This window comes from Suricata suricatta, chromosome 5 (assembly GCF_006229205.1).
Source record: "Suricata suricatta isolate VVHF042 chromosome 5, meerkat_22Aug2017_6uvM2_HiC, whole genome shotgun sequence".
Classification (NCBI taxonomy): domain Eukaryota; kingdom Metazoa; phylum Chordata; class Mammalia; order Carnivora; family Herpestidae; genus Suricata; species Suricata suricatta.
This window is the reverse complement of record NC_043704.1, coordinates 101,021,499-101,043,974: the sequence shown is the minus strand read 5'-3', so window position 1 is coordinate 101,043,974 and position 22,476 is coordinate 101,021,499. Positions and strand designations below refer to the sequence as shown.

At 36.0% G+C, this 22,476-nt stretch overlaps 1 pseudogene; it reads right to left on the bottom strand.

Moving 5' to 3' along the window:
• Positions 1-15,645: 15,645 nt before the first annotated feature.
• LOC115291225 overlaps positions 15,646-22,476 on the bottom strand; it is a 21,281-nt pseudogene continuing 14,450 nt past the window's right edge.

The following is a 22,476-nucleotide window of genomic DNA, read 5'->3' as shown; positions in this document are numbered from 1 at the left end:
TTCATAGACACAAAGGCAAGGATGTAGGAAACAGGCAACTGGAGGATAAGGTTGCTTTTCACTCTGTATCTCAGCCTTACTCATACTTAAGTATCGTCTTTTTTTTCTTTCTTTTCCTAATCTTCACACAAATGTTTTGAATGACAGAACAATTAGAAAGAAAGCAGATTGCAGTATCTGTATCTGTCACTATAACTATACCCTGGCAGACATAAATTCCCTGCTGATTTTGCTGCAGTGTATTATCTGAGAAGTAAGCTAAATCTTAACCTAGTTTTTTTTTCAATGTAGCGATACATTGGAAGAAATGCCTTCTTTGTCCTAGTCTGAAAGTTGCATTTTCCCCTACTGTATGACAGCTGTTTGATGGATAAAATCTCCTTTGTTACAGAAAGTTGCTAAAAAAACAACAGCAACGTGGGATGGCTGACATTGGCAGCTATATGGTGCACAGTGGACTGTGTGAAATTGACTAGGAGTATCCAGATAATTTCAGATTAAATGAAGATGAGTTCTACAGGACCATGAAAATACCAGTGCTCTCCCTGGATCACTAGCCTCGGTCCAATTTTCAAAGGCAGTTGCTCCTTTGGCTGTTGTTGCTTCAATGATGCCAAAGTATATTTTTATCAGCTTACATAATATTCTGACAGCCCTGTATAGTATCCTGAGTTAAATAAAATATTTTTGTGTGAATTTACATAACTCCAAATTCATTGGAACCAAAATTGAGTCAGCATATTTTATGAATGATACATAATTAGTAGATAAAATTCAGAAACTTGTGGCTTCAGGAAAAAACACAAGATGACCTTTTTTTGGGGGACTTAGCTGATTTGAATTTGCCACAGGTTTTAAGGAAAAAGTTCTCTTTCTCATTTACCAGAGACATGCATCTTTCTCATTCCTCATCATAATGTAAATTAAGGCTGGTTGGCTTTTGTTATTGGATCTGAAAGTGAGTACTTTTATATGTAGCAGGAGCTATAGGTATGAAGACTGTTCATCAGACATTAGACCCTGGAAGTTGGATGCCTATAGCTAGCTGAAAAGCGTTTCCCAGTCATCCAATTAAGAAGGTAGCAACTGTTCATAATTATGCATATTTGATGCACAACCCATCCCTTTATTCTTTAGTTGAAAATATTTGTGGTCTTAATTTCTCTCTATTGCTTTGAATTGAATGAGCTCTTATGTTATAGCCTTGATCAATATTTTCTACCCCTTTCCTCAAAATGGCAAATAGAATTTCCAGACATTTATCGTGCTGCAGAGGTCTCAACCATCAGCTGCAGCAAGAACATTAGTGTTCAGATAATTGGTACAGATGGCCACAGCACCGATTCTTCCATTTCATTCAGCAGAGATCTGGTGACTTGGGCTGGAGCACAGATGTCAGTCCAGGGGCCTTATTGGTATTGTCTGGTGTTGCTTTTGAGTGACCCCTGCCCCTCTCAGTCCCTCTCTCAGTACCCCCCATAATCTCCCTCTCTGTCTCTCATTATCTACCTTTCATTCTTTCTTTCCCATCTTCCCTCTTCCCTTCCTCTCTCCCTCCCTATTCCTTTTTCTGTTTCTCATATCTTTCAAAAATTTAAAATATAATGCATGGTTCATATAATCAGCATTATTTTTTAATATGCATTGATTTCTATATCACTGTTTTGTTTTAGAATATTCCAGATACAATAAAAAGAAAATCAAGCACTTATAACTTGAAAAACACTGTGAAGGGTAGTTAACCCAAGTTATAGGAAAAATGGCACCTAATTATAGGAGGGAGGTGCAGTGATTTGTAAGTTAAGGGTGCATATTGTAAAAGTGGGGAACTATTCCAAAATGTTACTTAACATGTGGAGTTCTTTTTTTTTTTAATTTTTAAATGTTTATTTATTTTTGAGAGAGAGAGACAGAGCATGAGCAGGGGAGGGGCAAAGAGAGAGGGAGACACAGAATCCAAAGCAGGCTCAAGGCTCTGAGCTGTCAGTACAGAGCCTGACATGGGACTTCAACCCACAAACCGCAAGATCATGACCTGAGCCGAAGTTGGACGCTTAACCAACTGAGCCACCCAGGTGCCCCCATTTGGAGTTCTTAATGCCAAAAAGAAATGAGACGAGTATGAAACATGGAAGAATGGTATCCCTGAAAATCACCAAAATAGAAGAAGAGAGAGGTACCTGAGTGACTTAATCAGTTAAGTGTCCAACTCTTGATTTGGCTCAATTATGATACATATATGTAGATATATTTTGTTTGGGGAAATTATGTTTATGGTTCAATCATCTACCCTGGGGTTTTGAAAAAATTTTTCTGGAAAGGACCAGACAATAAATATTTTGGGTTCTGTAGAATCTATCTTCTCTGTTACAAATCCTTAACTCTTGGTGGAATGTGAGAGTAGCCATAGGTGTACAGAAGAGTGTGGCTGTATTTAGTGAAACTCTTATTTACAGACACTAAAATTGGAATTTCATAAAATTTTCATGTGTCATAAAATATTTTTTTCTGCTGATTATTTCAACCATTTTAAAATTTCAAAACTCTTCCATCAGCTATGTAAAAATAGGCAATGGTCATTGAATGTCAATCCCAATCTAAACAATGAAATGATTCATGATCTCTTCCATGATGTTTAGTCTTTTTAAGAAAATATAGGCTCTCATTTTATTAAAAGCATTATTTATTTTTTATTTATCTATCTTTTAAATGTGTATTTATTTTGAGTGAGAGAGAGAGCTAGCTTGGGCATGAGCAAGGGAGAGGAAGAGAGAGAGAGAGAGGGAGGGAATCCCAAGCAGGCTCCATGAAATCAGTAAGGAGCCTGATGTGGGGGTTGGACCTATGAACCGTGAGATCGTGACCTGAGCCAAAATGAAGAGTCAGAAGCTTAACTGACTGAGCCACCCTGGTGCCCCATAATAAAGCATTGTTCATAACAAAGCATGTTTTGTAATAAACATTAAGAATACTCAGAAATTTACTTTCAAGTCCTCAATTTCATTTAAATTTGGATGATCATGATATAATTAATTATTAATTTATTTTACTAAACTTCTACTTTCTATGCTGCATATAGCCTATGTATAAAAATAACGGATGATTCACTAAGAAAAATCACTTGGAATATATGTAATTTAATTGTGATTCTTTACCTTCAAGTTAGGTGAGAGAGAGAGGTGAAGTCAGTTGTTGGCTGGATTTTTACACATTAGGAAAAGTCTGGAATTGGTGGTTGCAACCTACATGCAACAGTGATTTCCTCATCAGCAGGCAAGGGCAATATAAAAGACAATGTAAGAGACAGTGTGAGATTATTGAAAAATTCATGTTTTATTAGGATGCATTGGGTTTCTTTTCATGCCATAATTTTCCTAGGTTTCTGTGCTGCATAGTCATGTTATTCTAGAAATATGTGTGTATTTTATTATATATGTGAATAAACATTTAAGACAGGTCTCTTGAACTAATCTGTTACAGTGCATTGTTGTAGTGAAACAGGTATCACTTCTGGATTTCTGCCATTAATTCCCAAACAACACATGGGCCTGATGAAAGAAATTAGCTTTATTGTGAAGAAAGGACTTGAAAATTTGCATAAGCTAAAGGTCAACAAGAGAAGAGAAAATAAGATACCTTTTGGTTCTCTCATTTTCCTGCAGAGAAATATGTTGAATCTGGACTTTGCTGGACCTTCAGAGTGAATCTACAACCTGACACAGTGCAAGGACCTCTTTCTCACTATGGTAGGTTAAAAAATGGAAGGGGGGGTGCCTCCAAAAAATATCCAAGAATCATAGATGTTACCTAATTAAAAAAAGAAAAGAATCTTTTCTGATGTGATTAAGGATCTTGAGATGAGATCATCCTGGATTATAAGAATGGACCCTAAGGTCGATGAATGACAAACATCCTTGTAATAGAAAAGTAGAGGGATATTTGAGACAAACAGAGGGGGAGACACAGAAGAAGAGAAGGCAATGTGAAGACAGAAGCAGAGATTGGAGTGATATGGTCAAAATCCCAGAAGCCAAGGAATGCCAACAGCACCAAAAGCTGACGAGGAAAAAAAAGATTCTCCCCTAGAGCTTTGAGAGAAAGTACAACTCTGCCAATACCATGATTCAGGCTTCTGATCTCCATAAACAGTGGGAGCATACATTTCTTGTGTTTTAAGCTATCCAGTCTGTGGTGCTTTATTATAGCAGTTACAGGACCTAATATGTTCCCAACCCTTTTGATTCTGACACAGAAAACATGAAACCCAAATGTGCGTGCGTGCGTGTGTGTGTGTGTGTGTGTGTGTGTGTGTGTGTGTGTCACTGTGGGACTTGGGTAAGAAGATTAGTTTAGAAACTTCTTGGTGCCAAGTCCACTGACTGGCTTGCTATGCCAGATATTTATAGCCTTCATCTGGGAATTTCTGATGTTCATATCTAGAGATCATGGCATTAATTCCTTCCTGACAGAGGAAGCTGAGTGTGGATATAGTCTTTTCTCCTGCAAGGGAAAGCTCAAGGGATAGAAGGGAAGGATTATTATGGTTTTAATCAGTTCTCCTTATTTTGTTTTTCTGAAAATGTTATATTCATTCCGTTTAAGCAAAACTTTGGAGGTGTGAGGAGTAGGTACTGGGTCAATTTGTGATTGAGGGGTAGTGTTTTATCAGTGTTATTCTGGTAAATGTATACCTTGCCTTCTGGAAATGCCTCTTATCATCTGAAAAAAGGACAGCCTAGAGATGGAGCTAGGACCGGCTGATCATTTGCCTCTCTGCTCTCAAATCCATTCCTATCTCCACCTTGATCTTTTATCACAAAACACAGCTCTACAAACTGTCTTTACCAGACGGGTTTCTGACAAGTGCCAGTGAAGTCTGTGGCAGGACACTGGAGGGTAGGAAGAAGGAAAAAGCCAGAACTGTTTCCCCTGTCTTGATCTAAATGAACTTCTCAAGGTAGCTTTTGGTTTCACTTCCTGCCAATGGGTTTTGCTCTCCGATGCCACAGGTACCACCAACCATGGTTTCTTCCACCTCCTTTGTGACTAGTTGTTCATATTGATTGCCTTTATTAACTGATGGATCTTCGCTAATAGGAAGTCAAAGGGAAAATGTCACATTGGCTCACCACCAATGTGAATTTGAAGACAAATCATCAGCTCTGGCTAGTTGTTAAGGTGTTTATAGTTAATATAACAATCAATACATGGATCATGATTTATATTTTCCAAGTATATTTTATTTATGCATTCATTATCCTAAGACAGGTAGAACTCAAAGATATCTGATGGTATATGCAGTCAATAAAGGCTGTGTCTTGGCTCAAACCCAAGACTTTTTTCCCTCAGCCCTATGATCTTTACCTTAATTCTTTAGGAAGATACATCATCCTGTTTTGTCTTGAAAGTATAACAAGATGATGGTATTTTGATATTTTGAAGGCAGGTGAACTTCACATCAACTTCCCAATTTCTGATGGCCAAAGGAATTATTCTCTAATAGTGAATATTCAAAAAGGAAACACTGACTTATTATTAAGACTGATATATAATGTATACTTTTATATGAACTGAAATCCTTGACTTATTGACACGTAATTATTTGAAACAGCTAAGTAGTATGGAGGTTGGTAAATCCACAGAAAAGGAATATTTCCGAGATCTAGGGGGAATAAAAAATATACAATTTCAAGTTAATATTAAATTATAAATGTGTATTTATTATTGCTGTTTCCATAAATGTTTCCAGTAAGTCTTATAGCATTTCCCTCAGGAGGTTTTTGTTTCATATAATTGTTCTGTGTGATATACTTTACAGATATTTCATTGTTGAACACAACTTATATTTTATTTAATATATTTAGAGTTTCTGGGGCAATGCTAATCATTGAAATATTTGCATTATGCTCACTATTTATCCTCAAGTAATAAATATACATCCAATGGACTATACAAAGCACAACTAAAGATTTGATTTATTAATAGTTGTATTAAAATATTACTTCAAAATATGACATATGAAAATAATAAATAATAGCCATAAAATTAATAGGCATGTATTTGAAATCTTAAAACAATCAATTGCTAGACAATTAAAACCAAGTAAGAATTTACAAAGGAAAAGACTAATTTCCAATGCTTTACTATCTTTAGAGAGGCATTAGGAATTCAACATTCTTTCTAGAAAATAAGGACTTACTCAGGCATAGAGGGTTTTTTAAAAGTCTTAAAGTACTCATATGTAGTCCTTAATTTTCAAAATTTCCATAATAGTGCCTTTAATTTGAAGAATTTCAATGCATAAAAGGATACTTTTCTTTAGATATTATAGTATTAATAATATTGTATATAAATTGTATTCTTTCCTTAACAAAGAATGCAACAGTACATAATTTACCACTTTTGAAAGCGTTGGTTGGCTTTTACAAATTATTTTATAATAGCTTAGTTTTTAGTTAAATACATGTCTGAGAATATTAAAGGTTATTATATATAAATATTTTATACAGATGAGTGGGTATGTTACTTGTGATGTAACATGTTCTCTGTGATTGGGATTTATATGGGTGAATAAATATGTGACAGAGTGACAGGTGTAATCAAAGAAAAGATTTCCAGAGTGTCTTCTCACATGTTTCTAGTCCACACAAGTTTCAAACTAGAATGGAAAAGAAATCCTCAGATTTAGTGCAATCCTTATCAAAATACCAACAATGGTTTTTCACAGGGTGATAATGAATAGAAATAAAGTGTGTGTAGAACCCAGAATCCCAAATGGCCAAAGCAGTATTGATAGGGAAGAATAAAACTGGAGGTATTGCAATTCAAGATATAGTACAGAGCCATAGTAATCAGAACCATGTGGTACTGCCATAAAAGTAGACACATAGATTGATAGAACAGAATAGAAACCCCAGAAATAAACCCAGTCAATTAATCAATGACAAAGGAGGCAAGAATATACAATGGGGAAAAACGATAGTCTTCAAAATATGGGCGTGGGAAAACTGTTCAGCAACACGCAGAAGAATGAAACTGGAGCACATTCTTATATCACACACAAAAATAAACTCAAAATGGATTGAAGATTTAAATGTGAGACCTGAAACCATAAAACTTAAAAGATAGGCAGTAATTTCTGGGACATTAGCTGTTGAAATATTTTTTGAGCTATGTGTCCAAGGGAAACAAAAGTGAAATTAAACTATTGAGACTACACAAAAATAAAAAGCTTTTGCACAGTAGAGGAAACCCACACCAAAACAAAAAGGCAAACTACTCAATAGAAGTATGCAAAGTTAACTTAAGAGCAAACAACAATCACAACAATAATAACAACTAATTCGAATAAAAATGGTCAGAGGATCTGTAGAGACATTTTTCAAAAGATAGCCAGGAGACAAATGAAAAGATGCTCACTATCACATTCATCAGGGAAATGCACACTAACAGTACAATGAGATACCCTCACACCTGTCAGAATGGCTAAGATAAAATCACAAGAAATAACATGTGTTAACAAGGGTATGAGTAAAAGAAACTCTCGTGCACTGTTGGTGTGAATGCAAACTGGTGCAGCCACTGTGGAAAACAGTTTGGAGGTGCTCAAAAAAAGTTAAAAATAGAATTGCCATTTGATACAGTAATTCCACTACTAGGTATTTGCCCAAAGAAAACAAAAACACTACTTTGAAAACATACATATGCCCCTATGTTTATTGCAGCATTGTTTACAATAGCCATTGTATAGAAGCGACCCAAGCGGACATCCACAGATGACTGAATGGTGTGTGGGTGTGTACACACACAGAGACACAACGCAATATTACTCATTTAAAAAAAAGAATGCGATATTACTTACCATTTGCAACAGTATGGGTGGACCCAGAGAGTGTAATGCTAAGTGAAGTAAGTCAGATGGAGAAAAATAATATACGATTTTATTCTTATGTGGAATTCAAGAAACAAAACAAATGAATAAACAGCAACAAAAAAATGACAAAAAATAGACTCTTAAATACAGAGAACAAATTGGTAGTTTCCTGAGAGGAGGTGGGTGAAACAGATACAGGGGTTAAGAGTACACTTACCCTGATGAGTACTGAGCAATGCATAGAATTGTTGAATCATTATATTGTAAATGTATGTACTGGATTAAGAATGTAAATGACTCAATTCCATTCATCTTTATGATGGGGGAAAATCTAAATTAAAATATCTGTTGATGGTAGATTTACATTTTCATTTCTATGAACATATGAAAATATGCAGTTATGAAAAAACAGCAGTCAGTTTAAGAGAAATAAACACTCTATGGCCCAAGTATAAAGTTACAAATACAAGTGCATAAACAACAAACATATATATCAGCAGAGTGACCACAAAGAAAGTCTCAGAAATAGAGATTTATACCATCACTCGCCCCCAGTATGTAGAGAAATGAACGCAAAAAGATGCAAAGTAATAGAGATAACATCCTATATTTTGAAACTAAGAAAGGGTCCAATACACCCTGCAAATAACAAATGCCCACAGGAACACATGGTTTGTATTACACTGAAAGGGAATTTGGGGAACATATAAACAAGTGAGGAGCACATTGCAGTGAGGCAAGAAAAGAGGTAACTCAGATGGCCCCACTAATTTTTGCTAGCAGAGTGGTGAGAGTTGATCGTGCTTCAAGAAGGACAAGAAGCACTCAATTTCAATGTCATCCTGATAATTGGCAACTTAACGAACTGGGGGAAATCCTGTCTGTCAAGCACAAGTTGGAGCAAAGCTGATTGGACGTGCAGAACGGTTCATGCTGCCTTTTCTCATAAAACAGACATATAGAGCAGTTGGAAAGTAGCAACCAAAAAGGCTAGAAGAACATAACATCCATGAATGGATAGTGAGCAGCACTAGCCCTTACCATCAGGCCTCATTTGATGTGAACAAGACACTGAATAAAGGGAGACTGACTTGTGGGAACACTGGCCCTTCCTTACTGTTCTAGAGTCAGACATTATTAAGTTGTCCTGGGGAAATTGACCCAAAAATCTTACAAGATTGCTGATAAGCCCCATATTAGTGACCAAATTTAATCATTCCACTCCTTTATAAATATAAGCAAATAATAAACCCTATTCTATCATTGTTTCTAATACTATTATAATTGTTGTATATAATGGAAATGTTATATATAAGAGAAATCAGGGATGTTTATGGAAATCATATTTTCTTGAGTGTTTCTACTTCTGTGATTCCAGACAAAGTATGCCTGTGATTCATATTCTTTGTACTTCTCAATCCACTTTGCTAATCAAGGTAGCCATAGTTTTGTAAAATAAGTTGGGTAATGTTTATTCTTTTGCTATTTGCTGCAGCAAATCATATAAGACAAAGTACATAACATCGTTACACTTTTAGAAGCGTATGTACCTGTGTCTATAAAATTGAGTCTGGGCCTCTTTAATGTAGGAGGTGGTGTTTGGTTACCATTTCAATTTGCTATTTATTAATCTATTTACCTGCTCCTTTTCTTTTCTACACTTATTCTTTTATATTTAAATTTTTTGCATTTTATGTTTTTTCCATTTAATATTGGTTTTCTAACATCTTAAAATTTGATTTTTATACTAATACTCAAATAGTTTATATGAAATAAATACATCAAATTCAAGTGTATAATTTGATGAGTTGTGTCACACACATGCGTGCGTGCGCGCGTGCACACACACACACACACACACACACACACACGCTTCTGTATGACCTCTTCCACAATCAACATTTACTTAAACCGAAAACATTCTCTTGTGCTGGCCCTTGTTTGCCCTTGTCAAATCCTCTCAGATAGGTGTCGGGATGGCCGAGTGGGCTAAGGCGCCAGAGTCAAATCCTCTCAGATCTCAGCCAGCGTAAGCCCTGGGCCACCACTGAACTGTTTTCTGTCACTACCAAATCCATTCGTCTCTTCTAGAATTTCATATTTGTATCACAAAGTATGTATTCTCTTCTTTTTGGCTTCTTTCTGAAAGTGTAATGATTCTGAGATTCATCTGCATTGCTGTATGTGTCCGTACTTTCTTTTATTTTATGGCTAAGTATTGCATGAAATGTATGTAGCACCATTTTTGTTTGTCCTTTCATGTGATGATGGGCGTCTAGGGTTGTCAGTTTGGGACTACTAGGAATAAAGCTGCTATATGTTTTACAATCTAAGGATTTGCATGTGCCCTAGCTCAGGCTGCTAAAATAAAACACCATAACTCGGGGTGGCTTAAACAACAGAAATTATTCCTCATAGTTGTGTAGGCTGAGAAACCCAAGATACAGATAAACCAATGCTGGCAGATTTGGTTCTTGGGGGGGGGCCTCTTCCTGGCCTGCAGAAGGCACCTTTTAACTGTGTGCTTACATGGCCGCTTCTTGGTGCAGGCATGTGGAGAGAGAGGAAACTCTGGGGTGTCTTCAACTTAAGAATGCACCTGTCGTGGGGGTGCCACCCTCAGCACCTCACCTGAGCTTCCCCCTCTCCCACAGGCCTCCACTTCAAGTATCATCACATGGAGGGCTAGGCCATTAGCGTATCATTATCCGGGGACACATTTAGTAAGGATGTGCATTTCTATTTATGGAGTGATTTCCCAGACAGGAATTGCTGGGTTGTACGTATATAGATATGTATGCATGTTGTATGTTCTAAGTGTATGTTTCATCTTTTAAGAATCTGCCAAATTGTTTTCCAAGTAGATGTACCATTTTACATCCCCCTGCCTCAACAATGCATGACAATTTTAATTGCTTTGCATTATAAATGATAGTTGCCAGTTAAAATTTTCAATGCCAATGGTGTGTATTGATATGTGATTATTATTTGAATTTGCATTTCCTGTGGCTAAAGATGTCAAATATCGTTTTTATTTGTTCATTGCCAAATTCTGTGTCTTCTTTGGGTAGTGTTTGTTCAAGTATGTTGCCCTTTTTTGTTAGGTTGCTTGTCCTCTAAATATGGAATTGTAAGAATTCCTTATACGTTTTACATGCAAGTCTTGTGTCAAAAGTATAATTATTTTCTTCAAGTACTTTGATTACCTTTTCATTTTGTTCATCAATATATAAAACTAATTATATTATTCAAAAAGATTTAAGTTTTCATGAATTCCAGTTGATCAGCTTTCTTTTATTTAAAAATCTGGGGCACCTGGGTGGCTCAGTTGGTTAAGCGGCCGACTTCAGCTCAGGTCATTATCTCACAGTTTGTGGGTTCGAGCCCTGCATGGGGCTCTGTGCTGACAGCTCCGAGCCTGAAGCCTGCTTCAGATTCTGCCTCCCTCTCTCTCTGCCCTTCCCCCTTCACAATCCATTTCTCTTTCTCTCTCAAAAATAAATAAATATTTAAAAAATCATGCTTTTGTAACCTAAGGAATTCTTTCTTATTGAAAGGTTTTCAAGATTTTTCCTGAAACTCTCTCATCTAGCAGTCTCATAGTTTTGGCTTAATGGTTAAGTCTATGATCCATTATTCAGACAGTTTTTATGCATGATATTATAAAAAACTTGAGACTCATTTTCTTTTACATATGGACATTCAGTTGTAAAAGAATATTTTTTCTTTGTTGAGTACATAGGTAATTTTATCAAAAATCAGTAAAATTCAGTCTGACTATTGTGTTACATTATTTTAAGATTTTGTTTTCTGTTTCATTGGTCTTCATGTGTATTGATATACCAAAGCCCCACTTTGTTATTATTGTAGCTTTATACTAAGTCCTCCAAACTTTTTTTTTTTCAGTATTAGTTTGGTTAGCCTAGGTCATTTGCATTATTATATGTTTCAGTTATTCATCAATTTCTACTAAAACGTTTGCATAAATTTTAATTGGTTTTGCCTTTAGCATATAGATTACTAAGGGAATAATTGGGTCAGAATAATATTCAGTATTTCAGTCCTTATATATGAATGTGTCTTTTTTGGCTAATTCTTTAGTTTCTCTCAAAAATATGTTGTGATTTTCAGTGTATAGGTATTGCACTTGTTTTGTTAAACTTATCAGTAATTATTTTATGTTTTTGATGCTCTTAAATAATATAAAATATTTTTATACATCCAATAACTTATTGCTTGGATATAAGTTTACAATTTATATATATACATATGTATAGTCTTTGTGACACTGGTTTTGTTAAACTCAGATATTTATCATTCCTTTTTAAATATTTATTTGTTTTTGAGAGAGTGAAAGAGAGAGAGAGACAGAATGCCAAGCAGGCTCCAAACTGTCAGCACAGAGCCTGGTGTGGGTCTCGATATCACAAACCACGAGATCATGACCCGTGCTGAAATCAAGAGCAGAGAGTCCAACCACCTGAGTCACCCTGGTGCCCCACGTATGTATTCTAATAGGTTTTTGATCCTTAAGATTTTCTATGTACATGATTGTGGCATCTAGGAATAGAGACAAGTTTATTTCTTCCTTCACATATGTTTTTAATACATTTTTCTGTTGTTATACTGGCCAGGACATCCAGTAAAAGTGTGAAAAGAGTGGTGAGAGTAGAAATCTTTCCCTTGTTCCTCATTGAATACGAAGCAAGCTGCAGTATCCCGCATATGTGCCTGATCAGATTGACAAGATTTTCTTCTTTTCCAGGGCGCTGAAGGTTTTAATCAAGAATAGATGTTGAATTTTGTCAAATGACTTTTCTGAATCAATGGCAATGATTATGGGGTTATTTCCTCTCTATTTTCTTAAAATACAGAATTATATTGATTGATTTTTAAATGCTAATAGAACCTTGCATCCCTGGAATAAATTCTTCCTTGTCATAGTATGTTACTCTTTTTATATAATGCTGTTAGACATGTCAATGTTTTTTAGAAGAATTTTGCTTGTGTACTCATGAGAGAAACTAGTTTTGGTTTCCTTTGTTTACATGGTCTTTGACTGGGTTAGTACAGGAACATGTTAGCCTCATCAGATTAGCTGGAGCTTTCCCTCATTTTATCTAAAAGAGTTTGGGGGCCCCTGGGTGCCTCAGTCAGGTAAGCGTCTACTTTGGCTCAGGTCATGATCTCATGGTTGACGAGTTCAAGCCCCACAACTAGTTCTGTACTGATATTTCAGAGCCTGGAGCCTACTTCGGACTCTGTGCCTCCCTCTCTCTGCCCCTTCCCCACTCACACTGTCTTTCTCTGTCTCAAAAATAAATAAACATTAAACACTTAAAAAAACAATAAAAGAATTTGTATAGAACTGGTATAGTTTTCATTTGTAAATGGTTGGTAGAATTCACTATTAAACTACTTGTGCCTGGAGTTACCTTTTTAGGAAGATTTTTAACTGCACATTGAGTTTATTTATTAGATGTATAGCTATTCAGGATATCTAATTCTACTTAAGCAAGCTAGTTGTTATGTTTCTTTCAAATAATTTATTTGTCTATTTTACCTAAGTTGTCAAATTTATTGCCATAAACTGGCAATAGATCCTTCCCATGTTTATCCTTACCATATTTCTAAGATGTATAATGATATCTCCTCTTTTTTCCATAATTCTAGTAATTTGTGTGCTTCTTTTTCTAGATCACACTGATTAGAGGTTTATCAATGTTACTACTGGTCTTTTTAAATGATCTCTGGTTTCCTTGATTTATTGTTGGTTTACTTTCTATTTAATTGATTTCTGCTCTTATCTTTATTATTATCTTCTATTTACTTACTTGGCTTTAAATTGATTTTTTTCTTTCTAGCTTTTTAAGGTGAAAAATTAGATTGTTAACTTCATTTTTTTATTTTTATAACTTAAACAACTATATATTCAACCTTCCTTCTAAATACTGTTTTAGCTACAGTCCAACATTTTTATATGTTGTATTTTTATTTTCCTTTACTCCCATGCATCTCTAATTTCTTTTCAACTCCTCCTTTTCCCACTGGTGAATTCTATCAAACATTTTTTTCTATTAAAGTTTAGCCAATACAAAATGTTAACAGTCAGGTGATTGGACAACTCCACATATTACATTGTGTTTGCCACAAATATAGCTAGCACCTGTCACCATGCAACAACATCAATATGCCATTGGCTATAACCTAATGTCTGGTTTTGATTTTGTTTTTTGACTGGCAGATTTATGAAAATAATTGTTGTGGAAAATGCAACTGTATGGGGTATTTCCGGATATTTTTTACTTTACTTTTTGATTTTTAATTTAATGCATGTATATTCAGAGAACATAGTCTGTATGATATAAGTTTTAAAATTCTTATTAGGCTTGTGCTATGGCTCAGCATATACTCTATTTTGTTGAATATTTTATGTGTATTCTGCCATTATTAGGTAGCGTATTCTATAAATATCAATTAGTCCAAATTGTGCTTTTCAACTGTAATTATGGTGGCCAGTGCATTCTTGAATATTGGGATTTTGTTTTTTGTCCTTTCTAATAGATTGTTTGGTTTTATTTTGTCAAATGGCCAAGTTATGGAATCAGTTTGATCCCTTGAGGGAGTATTTTAAAGATGTATTAGGGTTGCCATATGTAGCCTTTTCACTCCAGAGATAATTCAAATACAGTCTTATTACCAAGGTGTCACTTCTCATGGCTCTCTAATGACTGTCTCAGGTGATTGGTGAGGATTCTTGATTCTGGCTGGTCTGTCAACTTGTGTGAACCCTGGATGTTCCTAAACGGAGAGCACCATAACTATTCTTTGCCTGGCTTCACAGGGATTTCACACCTTGTAAGTGTGTCACCTCATACTCAGTAAGGTTTCAAGGAGGTTTCTGGAAGGTATCAGACACTATTTTTCTTGATGGTTCCCTCTACCTCTCTGAAATTCTAGCAACTTCCATCCTCTTCAGGCTCCATAACTCCAATCTCCAGCTTCTCAGTTAAGTAATATCACTGAGTTCACACTCTCTCTTTTTTAATCAACCCTGCACTAGCAGTCTAGAAGTCGCTGAAAGTCAGAGTAATGGTATGGGTCACCTCATTTGCTTCTACCTTCCCATTTCCATAGTCTTGCATGTCTGTTTTCTGATGTTTGAAAGACATATGTATGTGTATATGTGTGTGTATATATATATATATATATATATATATATATATATATATATATACTTTTTAAAATTTTGTCTAGATTTTTCTTCGGTCACAGAGGGACATTGAGTCTGATACTTCATACTCCTTCATGGCTACAAGCAGAAATTCATACTGTCAACATGTTTTTATATTTTTAGTAGTTTTAAATCTTATTTTGATATGTATGTATTTCTCATTTTTATTTCAGAATAGATTTATTTACATTTACCTTTTAGTTATCAGTGCTTTAGATGTTTGATTATGTTTTCAAAGAACTAGTTTCGAAGTTTTTTTTTAACTATCCTTATCATGAGTATGGGTTATTCTTGCTCTTTATTTTACTAACATCTCTTAAATTTTTTAAATCTGGGTACAGTATACTTTATTGATGGTATGGGATGGAAACTGTGTAGAGGTTGGGATAATTTCAGTGTGTTGGGAGATGAATTGAGGCAAGGGCTCACCAGAAGCTGAGGGCCTCTCTCTTCCTCTTGCTTTCACTGGGGCTGATGGTCCAGGGGGCTCTTATTTCTTGGAGGCCATGTGGACCATTAGGCCCACCACCAGGTTTCTCTAGCCAAATTCATTGTCATATCAGAAAAAAAATGAGCTTAACAAAGTGGTAAATGACAGCAATGCCAGTCCCAGAATTGAAGGTGGAAGAGTGGGTGTCACTGTTAAAGTCACAGGAGACAACTTGGTCCTCAGGGCAGCCCAGTACGCCCTTGAGGAGGCATCCTCCAATGCCTGCTTCATCACCTTTTTGAAGTCATCATATTTGGTAGCTTTTTCCAGGAGGCAGGTCAGATCCATGACTGACATGTTTGAGGGTGGGGACAGGGAAGGCCATACCAATGAGCTTCCCATTCAGCTCAGGGATAAACTTGTCTTCAGCCTTTCAGTGTCAGTAGAAGCAGGGATGATGTTCTAGACAGCCCCACAGCCAACATGCCACAGCATCTCAGAGGGGCTGCCCATGCTCTTCTTGATGGCAGTGATGGCGTGGACTGTGGTCATGGGTCTCTCCATGTGGCCAAAGTTGTCATGGATGACCTTGGCAAGAGGGACCAAGCTGTTGGTGGCACAGGGAGCATTGCTGATAATGTTGAGGGAGTTGTCATACTTCTCATGGTCCATGCCTATCACAAATATGGAGGCATCAGCAGAAGGAACAGAGATATGAACCTTCTTGGTTCTACCCTTCAGGTGAGCCCCAGACTTCTCCACAGTGGTGAAGACTCCAGTGGACTCCATAATATATTCAGTACCAGCTTTACCCCATTTGATACTGGTGAGATCTCACTCCTAGAAGATGGAAATGGACTTTCCATAGAAGACAAGTCTCCCACTCTCAGCCTTGCCTGGGCTGTGGAATTTTCATGGAATGGAGTTATACAGGAACATGTAGACCATGTCGTTGAAGGCGATGAAGGGACAATTGATAGTGACAGTAACCACTTTGCCAGAGTTAAAAGCAGCCCTGGTGACCAGGCGCTCAGTACTACCAAATCAGTTTACTCTGACCATCACCACTATGTCTCAGGGACGCAGCTGGCACTGGTAGCTGGCACACATGTGGTTTTTTGCCGAGCAGAAAAAAAAGAGAGCCGCTTCTTACATTTGTAATTTGTGAACTTCTTTGAGTTTGCTCTGTTGCATTGTACCTATAACTATGTTGAAAACCAGATTTTTTTTAGTTTCTAATCTTGCTTATTCTTGATAAATGTATTAAAGGCTATAAAGTTTCCCATAAATAGAATTTTACCTATGCCTTGCAAATTTTGACACATAGAAGGGTTTTTTTTAGTCTTATTTTTTATTTAATTGGTATTAATGTTCTATCCAGGTACTCTAGGAAACAATTTGTTCTTTGTCTCTTCTAGTTTCTGGTGGCTGCTAACATTCCTTGTCTTGTGGCCATATTGCTCCATCTCTGCATACGTTGTCATGCTGCCTTCTCTTCAATGTTTCAAGTCTCCCTCTGCTTCCCTTACACGTACACTTTTATTGGACCTAGGGCTCAGCTAGATAATTCATAAGTCAAGATCCTTAACTGAATCACATCTTCAAAGGCCTTTTTGGTTTTGTTTTTTCCATAAAAGGTAATGCTTCAAGGCATAGGAATGTGGAATTGGAAATTCAGACACAGATATCTTTCAGTTTATTCAAGTCTTCCCTCTGACGTCCAAAGATTCATATCTATCCCACATGAAAAATACATTTATTCCACCCCAGTGTCTTCAAAAGTATCAACCTATTATAGCATATATTTAAATATCATCAGCTCAAAATTTTCAAATCTCATTATTTAAATAATCTAAATCAGCATAATTTAGATTCTATAAACATTTTATCCTGGGAAAAATTCCATCCCCGTCTTTGGACCTGTAGAACTAGAAATCCAGCTACCTAGTCCCCAGACACAATGCAAAGCTGTTTTTTGCACAAAATAAATCTTTTTGTTTTTAATTTTAAAGAGAGAAGAAAAGAGTTTTACTAAAGCCTAAGTTAGGAGACCTGCCCAAGATATATAATCTTCACAAAGAAGAGAGTGCACCGGGGAAAGAACATTTGGTAAAGGGTTATATATGTATTTTTACATAAAGAGTTACAAATCATCATGATGAAGGACATTCCAGAAAGTTGTAGATGTTATCTTATGATTTTAGTATGTGTAAAGCTGTATAACTTTTATCTTTTGGAAACCACAAAGGTTTTATTGTTTGTTTGTTTTTTATCTTTATGTCTGGAATGCTTCTGCTTTGTTTTGTTTTGTTTTGTTTTTAGACAAAGCAGACATACAATGTGTGCTCAGGGCAGAAATAAGAGCCCATGCTTTGGAAGTTTTGTGGAGTCATTTTGACCTTGGTAAATGGTTAAGTATAGCTTCCCTGGGAGCCTGGGAACAGAGCCCACAAATGTTAAAAGTTGAAAATTTCTTTTATCAGCTGTCTTAGAATACAGGTATAGACATTTCTATTCCAAATGGGAAAAATATAAGGTGGAAAGAAATCAGCAGTCCTAAATAATTTGAAATCCAACAGGTAAAATCCCATCCTGTTTCATGACTTAGAAATAATTCTATGTGGCTTTAGGTTCTGACCTTTGGGCCCAGGGCTCAGCTGTTTCCTAAGCTTGGGTATCAGTCTCTGGGTCTATAGCTCTATTCTTTGGGACCATGGCTCTTCTGTCAATGTATCATTACTTTTCTTTGAAAAGGTAGTGATGTTTTCAGGTGAATAGTTTTATGAGTATGTTTTCTGCTTATAGAATTTTGGAACTCTGACAGTCATCTTTTGTTTTGTCCTGTCTCTGTGTCTTTCATTCTAACCTGGGAGTGTTTCTATGGATACAACATTTTCACAAACCTATCATGTCTTCTATTTATCTCATTGGGATTCAGAATATTAGCAAGAGAGTCCTCCACAGGTCTTTCCTGGATAATCCTCCTTGCATTCCTGGCTGACCAAGTGAACCCATGAGTCACCAACCTAGAATCTTCAGCAAGATTTTTCTAGCCACACACTTGGCCTTCTCTACAGAGCACAATTTCCCAATAGGTAGTCTCCTAAGCTTGGCATCTTCTGCTATCTGAACAGGCGTAGAATTTCCCAAATCATTAAATGCTAGTTCCCTTTTTCTCAACAATTCTTTCCTCAATTTTTCTCTTTCCCTATGTGTTCTGCTATAATCATCAAGAAGAAACAAGGTCTCGCCTTGAATATTTTGCTTTGAAATCTTCTTGGCCGAAAATCCAAGCTCCTTGCTGAGAAGTCCTGCCTTCCGCACAGCTATAGGACACAATCAGCCAAATTTTCTGCCAGCGAATCACAATTTCCAATAATATATTTCTCATTTTCTTCTTAGCCTTCATCAGGGTTGCCTTTCATACTCATACTTCAACAGTTCATATTCTGGTCAAGGCAATTCAGCTTTTTCTATCCTCTACCTCAATTTTCCCCCAAGTCTCTGCACACGAGTCAATTACAAAGCCACTCCACACTTTTAGGTATTTGTTATAGCAACACCCCATTTCCCCCTACCCAAATCTGTATTAATTCCCTAAGACTGATATTACAAATTATCACAAACTGGTTGACTTAAAGCAACAGAAATTTATTCCCTCACAATTCCTGAGGCTAGAAGTTCAACATCAGTTTCCTTGAGCTGAAACCAAGAGCCAAATTTCCTCCAGAGACACTAGGGCAGACTCCCTGTCTTGCTTCTTCTAGCTTCTGGTAACATTCCTTTGCTTATGGCGAATTCACTCCAATCTTTGACAACTCATCCATATTGCCTTCTCCATTATGTGTATCTAATGTCCCTCAGCCACTTATGAAGGTGCTATGATTGGATTTAGGACCCCCTTGGATAATCTTATATCAAGATTCTTAAATAGAACTGTGGAAGATTCTTCTTCCTTATGAGCTAACGGTAATTAGGACCTTATATATATATATATATTTTTTAATGTTTATTTATTTTTGAGAGAGAGCAAGAGATAGAGTGTGAATGGGGGAGATAGAGTGTGAATGGGGGAGGGACAGAGAGAGAGGGAGACACAGAATCCAAAGCAGGGTCCAGGTTCTGAGTTTGACGTGGGCCTCTAACTCACAATCTGGGAGATCATGACGATGCTTAAGCTACAGAACCACCCAGGTATCCTATGGACCTTATATCTTTTGATAGCCATTTTCCCTCTTACTAGAGATGGCTAATTCCCTTGGGACCAAGCAACTGGATGTGTGGGGATCTCTTTAATTAAATGCAGACTATTATAGAAGGAACAAGTTTGTTCTCTGAGATTTTGGAGTGTACATCATTAGCATTGTAATTAGCATATAGTATGTTCTCAAAAAATTGTAGCTCATTTTGGATTGATGTTATATTTATCATTAGGCAGCTCAGAAGAAAAGCTCAAAACCTCATCTAAAATGCATTTAACTCTTCAGATTGTTAGTTATGGGTATTTTTAATTCAGCCCTTCTGTGAATAATGCTTTTAATTTATAAAAAGTATTATTTCATATATATTTTTTTCTGTCCGCAAAGCTATGCTCCATTATATCATCCATTGAGACAGCTACAGAGTAATGATTCTTAAAACTTAGTAGAAATTCATATTTCTGTAAAATTTCAAAGGCTCTTGGAAAGACATTGTAATCATTGTGGCTTATTTGATTCTCAAAAATATGAACAATTGCTTGTTAGGAAAGAAAGAAAGCAGCCTTAGATAATTTCCAGCAGTTTAAAATAGGGTTGAAGTTACAATGAATCACTCTAAATTCTACTCCTAAAACTAATATTGCACTATGTGTTAACTAATTAGAATTTAAATAAAAATTTGAAACATAAAAAAGAAAATAAAATAAGGTTGAAGTTTCTTTTACTTAACATTTGCTTTATAGCAATGTGGAAGGAAGCATAAAATTCAGTCCCAGAAATCTGTAAAGCCAGTTTATATTTATTTCTAATACTTGCCAATCTTTTAATTTTCTATTATGTCTGTGAACAGACACAATATGTTTATCTCATTTTTTTCAAGTCCTGTCACTTTTACCTACCATTGAAGTGCTAAAAGGATTGAGAAGCCTCATGTCTACAGTGTAATCATGTTGAATTAATTAATTTACTTTGCTTTGGCTTCTTGGAATATTTGCTATAAATATTATATAAATGTATTATGTTTTTAAACCATCAAAATAAATATAGTTAGATAAATAAAAAATATATGATATATGGGGTATACATTTTCTATCTTACTATTTTAAATGTCTCTCTTAGTCAAAAACTTAAACTCATCGGTTTGACAGATATTTATTTTATGTACTGTGTTGTAGGACTCTTGTAGATGCTGTGGATACAGTAGCAAATCAAACCAAATATAACCTCTACCCTCCTGAAGTTTGTATTCTAGAGGAGAAGAAACATCAACAAACATGATATGAATATAAAAATAGACTACTGGAGGGGTGCCTGGGTGGTTCAGTCATTTAAACCTCTGACTCCTGATTTCAGCTCAGGTGATGATCTCATGGTTTGTAGGTTCAAGCCCCATGTTGGGCCACACTGACAGTACAGAGACTACTTGGGATTCTATCTCTGTCTCCTTTTCTCTCCCTCTGACCCTCCCCTGCTTGTGCTCTCTCTCTCTTTCTCTCTCAAATAAATAAACTTAAAAATATAGACTGTATGAGATAATGATAAGTGTATGAAGAAAAGTAAAATGCAGAACAGGGAAGAGTGGTGAGGAGATGTTATCAGATTAGAAGCTATTGACAAGTGGATATTCAGGAAAAGACGTACAGGAGCTGAGAGCAGAGTCCTGTGCCCATCTATGGAAACACAGTTAAGCAGAGGAAACCTTAAATGTCCTGTCTGAGAAACAGTGATAATGCCAATGTGTCTGGATAGACTTGAAAAGAGATCAAGGGAGCGGCAGAAGCTAAGGTTAAAGAACAGGTCAGCTTTCTGGATCTTGTAGGAGGTCACTGTAAAGATTTTGGATTTGACTGTAAATGAGCAAAATTTCTTTGGAGGGCTTCAAATAAAAGAATAAACTGATCTGACTCTATTTTAAAAGGATTAACCTTGTGGAGATTGAACTAGTTGGTGGGAAGGAGGGAGGAAGGACTGACACAGAAGACCTGCAGGAAGTTATTTAGAAAAAAATTCAATCAGGCTGCTAAAGATACCTATGATGATGAGTAAAATCTATGATGAGTAAAATTAATTTCAAAGTGAATACCCCAGTGAATATAGAATTGCAATTTGTATTTTTATTAAATAATACTGACAAACTTTCTAGGTAGTAACTAAATGAGACAACTGCGAAATTTGTTACATACTTTTGGGCCTGATTCAAGAGAAGTTAACTTAAAGTTTAAAGAACAAGTAGAAGTAGCTGAACTAGCTACTTGGTTGTTGGTTAGTAAGGTTGTATGGTTTACTCCATCCAAAGTTATTTCCCCAAATTCGTCTTGGATGCATGTTACTCTGATCTTGAAAAGTTCTTATAGGCTACTATTGTATGACTCTTATAATATCTGTCAGAAAGATGCTCTTCTTTCAATACTTTTACTGTTTTTTCTTTTGCATTTATTTGTCTATATCTGTACTGTTCAGTAAAGTAGCCACTAGCCACATATGGCTGTTGAACCCAGAACTGTTGCTGCTCTGAACTGAGATGTGCTTTAGGTGTAAATGACATGCTAGGTCTCAAATATTTCATATAAAAATGACATATAATATCTCATTAATCATCATTTTTAGGAGAAGTGTCTGTTCATATCTTCTGCCCATTTCTTCACTGGATTATTTGTTTTGTGATTGTGAAGTTTGGTGAGTTCCTTGTACATTTTCGATATTAGCCCTTTATCTGATATGTCATTTGCAACTATCTTTT